Source organism: Gekko japonicus, unplaced genomic scaffold, assembly GCF_001447785.1.
Source record: "Gekko japonicus isolate JY-2015 unplaced genomic scaffold, Gekko_japonicus_V1.1 scaffold386, whole genome shotgun sequence".
Lineage (NCBI taxonomy): Eukaryota > Metazoa > Chordata > Lepidosauria > Squamata > Gekkonidae > Gekko > Gekko japonicus.
The window spans coordinates 89,314-93,694 of NW_015163100.1; positions in this window are offsets into that span (position 1 = coordinate 89,314).

Here is a 4,381-nt window from a genome sequence, read left to right on the forward strand (position 1 = left end):
ATCGGGGCCTCTGCCTCCAGGTCTCACCTGAGTACTTAACTTTGGCTTATTTCAAGAGCTGGTCTCCTATTCAAACCAAGCCTAAGTCAACCAACATGGCACATTAATAATGTGGGCAATTTTGCATGAGGGAGAGTGACTTGCCACTGCAATCTCCTTTTCCTAGCAATACATATTCCCAGTGGAGAGGCTGAAACAGGTGAGAAGTTACCTGTCAGGACAGCAAGGGTGTTGGGTGTTACAAGTTAAAACACTTCTTCAGTATTTACTGGGTTAATGATGTTTGTTAAGTCACGTGTTTGTTTGTATCCAATCTGTTTTTAGACAGTTAGAAAGCCCGGGAAGTTCAGATCTAGTTTGTTGTTCTGATTGGAGCCCATGTGCTCTGCCCCAGGCTTCCGAGCAGATCGATCGGGGCCTCTGCCTCCAGGTCTCACCTGAGTACTTAACTTTTGCTTATTTCAAGAGCTGGTCTCCTATTCAAACCAAGCCTAAGTCAACCAAGATGGCACGTTAATAATGTGGGCAATTTTGCATGAGGGAGAGTGACTTGCCTCTGCAATCTCCTTTTCTTAGCAATAAATATTCCCAGTGAAGAGGCTGAAACAGATGAGAAGTTACCTGTCAGGGCAGCAAGGGTCACACAGTGACCTGTGTGGGAGGGGTCAGGAGGACCCTCCCCCGTGACTCACCTGGCCTGGCAGGCGCACCCACGCTGGGCGGTCCTTATAAATGGCTGGAGACCTTTGAGAAGCACGGCTGAATGATTTACCGGAACCCGCCAGGCTATCCGTCATCAGGGAAGGGGGAGTGAAACGCAAACAAGTAAATAAATCCAATAAATGGAAAGGCATGCTCAGAAGCACCTGCCGTATTTGGAGACAAGGCCGGTCTCCAGCTGCCAAGCGCTGTGGCCACAGCCACAGGTAGTTGACAGAGTCGCAGTGCCTGGCGTCCCGGCTGGAGTGTGGCGCTGAGGCAAAGAGGCAGCTGCTTTGGGGGCTGGCAGATGCGCCTGACGTGCCACGTGTGTGAAAGCAGAGCCTGAGCCTCGAAAGCGCGGGGCTGTGCCAAGTCCGCTCATGTCTGCCACACGACACGTGCTCCGGTGTGACAGGAATTCCCCCGCAGCTCCCACAGAGTCAGAGGAACATACTCCGCGGCAGGCAGGCAGTGGGTACTACCTTTTTCGGAAAGGGGCAGGAGCCTGAACTTCCCGTATATCTTGCCCTCTGACTTGGGGGCCCAGTCCCCGTATCCAGGTGTGGAGGAACTGATTGCAGTTCTGTTATCTCCACGTAGCAGAGGTGAGGAGATCCAACAGGAGGAGCACCACCTCCCTTTCTCTACAGGTAAAGGTAAAGGTTCCCTTGCTCGAAAGCCAGTCGATTCCGACTCCTGGGTTGCAGTGCTCATCTCCGTTTCAAAGCCGAAGAGCCAGCGTTGTCTGAAGACGTTTCCGTGGTCATGGGGCTGGCATGACTAAACACCGAGGCGCACGGAACGCTGTGACCTTCCCACCGAAGCGGTACCTATTTATCTACTTGCAATTTCTTGCTTTTGAACTGCTCGGTTGGCAGGAGCTGGAACTAGAGCCGGGAGCTCACTCCGTCATGCGGCAACTCGGGTCTCGAACTGCTGAACGACCGACCTTCCACAGCCTGCAGTTCAGCGTCTTAACCACTTGAGCCATCTTTCTCTAGAAGAGTCCAAATAGCTGCTGATTTAGATAAAGCACAACTGGATTCAATAAAGGCAAATCATAAAAACCCGTACTCATTGGTGGTGGGTGAATACTTGGGGCAGAGCCAGTGAATACTTGGCACAGGCCCTTTGAACTATAATTTGGGGAGGGGCTAGGGTTGCCAGCTCTGGGTGGGGAAATGCCTGGAGATTTTGGGGGTGGAGCCTGAGGGGCGGGGGTTGGGAAGCGGAGGGCCCTGCAGCAGGGTACCATGCCAGAGAGTCCACCCTCCAACCTCCACAGCAGCCATTTTATCCATGGGAACAGATCTCTGTCGTCTGGTGATTGGTTGTAATTCCAGAAGATCTCCAGGAACCCTAGGAGGGGCCATGGCTCCGGGGTGGAGTCCCCGTTTTGCATGCAGAGGAAGGGGGAGGGTCTGTCCCTGGAAGAGAATTTTTTTTTAGAGAGAAGAAGAGAAGAGGAAGAAAAGAGATTGGACTTATACCCCACCCTTCACTCGGAATCTCAGAGCAGCTTACAAACTCCTTTCCCTTCCCCTCCCCACAGCAGGCACCCTCTGAGGGAGGTGGGGCTGAGAGAGCTCTTGACAGAAACTGCTCTTTCAAGGACAGCTCTTGTCAGAACTACGGCTTGCCCAAGGTCACCCAGCAGCTGCAAGTGGAGGAGTGGGGAATCAAACCCGGTTCTCCCAGACTAGAGTCTGTCCACTTAACCACGACACCAAACTGGCTCCTTGCTTGTTAATGTATTTACAGCTTCTTTGCTTGTTAATGTATTTACTTATGTAATTTGTGTATGTGTGCATGCGTGTGTTTAGCTCTTATTCTAAGCCACCTTGAACCACAAGGAAGGCAGGATATAAATGTTTAAATAAATGTGGCTCCAAGACTGAACTCCAACATGCTGACCCAGGTTCCAACCAGCCAGAAAGCAAGTTGGTTGCCGGCTCTCTGGCTCAGGAGGCCCAGGTGGCTCCTTCCAGGCATGTGTTCAGGGTCCTGCTTTTCCGGGGCACCTTTGACACAGGTTGATTGATGATCTCTGTCTTCTGATCTTGGTTCCATTGAATTATGTTTGATTTGCTGTTCCGCCGGTGGGATTGGCTATTGCATTATTATTTCAATTTCAGTGCTCTCTTTTTTAACGATTTTAATATTGTTCAGTTCCTTAGGGCCCTATAGGGGTGGAAAGGTTGGATGGGGATATTTCAGTAAATAACATTAAAAAAAAAATCATCCTCAAGACAAGAAAATGAATGGAGTGTAGGTTTGCCTATCAGCTCTAGCTTTGGAACTCTGTTCCCAATAAATGAGTGATGGCTTTGCATAAGAAAATGCACTCTGCACATGCTCAAGGGTTATCCTCGGGAACAGGGAAATATTTCAGAGCATTGTTGCTGCCTGTGTAGACCAGGCCAGACATGAAGGCCCTGTAACAAGTACCACTGTGTTGCGCAGATGTGTTAACGGACCTCAAGGATTTGGTAGTCCCCCAGGGGGATCAATTATACATCACTCTTCCAGGGGAAGAAATCATGACATTGACTTAAAGATCACAAGACCTTTATACCACAGCGCTCTTGGGGGTTGCTTAATTGGCGTTTTCGTTTTTGAGTCTTTAGGTCCTGTCTCTCCGCTAGTCAGGTTTGCAAGCTGTTCTCGGTATTCATGGTGGGCTGACACAGACTTGGCTGACATGAGTGCTGGAATACAAAAGCTGATTTAAGGTGAGGTTGCGAGATGCTCACAGGAGGTAAATGCAGGAAAGGACCTGAAGAAGAGCATTGACTGTTGTCTCCTTGGCATTTTTAATATGCTGTAAGATACCTTGAACATTTCAAAAAATACCCTCTTCTAAATAGACAGACACTGGGGATGTGTCTTTTTAATTTATTAGCCTCTTCCTTAAAATGTCTATATTTGCAGAGCTTAGTCCATAGTTGGTTCACCGTAAATCTACACGCATCAGTATTTGACAAAGAAAATTAAGTTCATGAAGGGATCATAGTATGATAGCGAGCAAGAACAAATGCCAGCCCCACTCTGCTCTACTTGAGGTCATTATTTATTTATTTCGATTTATAGGCCGCCCTCCCTGCAAGCGGGCTCAGGGCGGCTAACACAAGGGCATGCGTGCCAATATAAAAACATAGTAAAAACAGACTAAAACAACATTTCTAATATACAAATAAAGTGCTTCAAGCTGATCATGATCTTCAGTTTAAAGATGGTGGGGATGGGATCCAGAATCAGGTCTTAAACTCAGTGGCGCACACACGTCGTAGTACCGCAGTGTGATGGATCTCAGGGCCACTCCTGCACCCCGTTTCCCCAAGCTCGGTGGTGGTGGTGGTGGTAGTGGCTGCTCCTACTCATAAGCCTGGCGGAAGAGCTCCATCTTTCAGGCCCTGCGGAACTGCATAAGGTCCCGCAGGGCCCTGATCTCCTCCGGGAGCTCATTCCACCAGATAGGAGCCGCTATCGAAAAGGATTTTGCCCTAGTAACTGCAAGCCTAGCCTCTTTAGGGCCTGGAATCACCAGCAGATGTTGCATCCCCAACTGTAGTGCCCTTGGGGGAATATATGGGGAGAGGCGGTCCCTCGGGTATGTCGGACCCTGACCGATATTCAGTTTAGGTTGTAAAATGGCCTGCAGCTCAAGAAGCTCATTTAA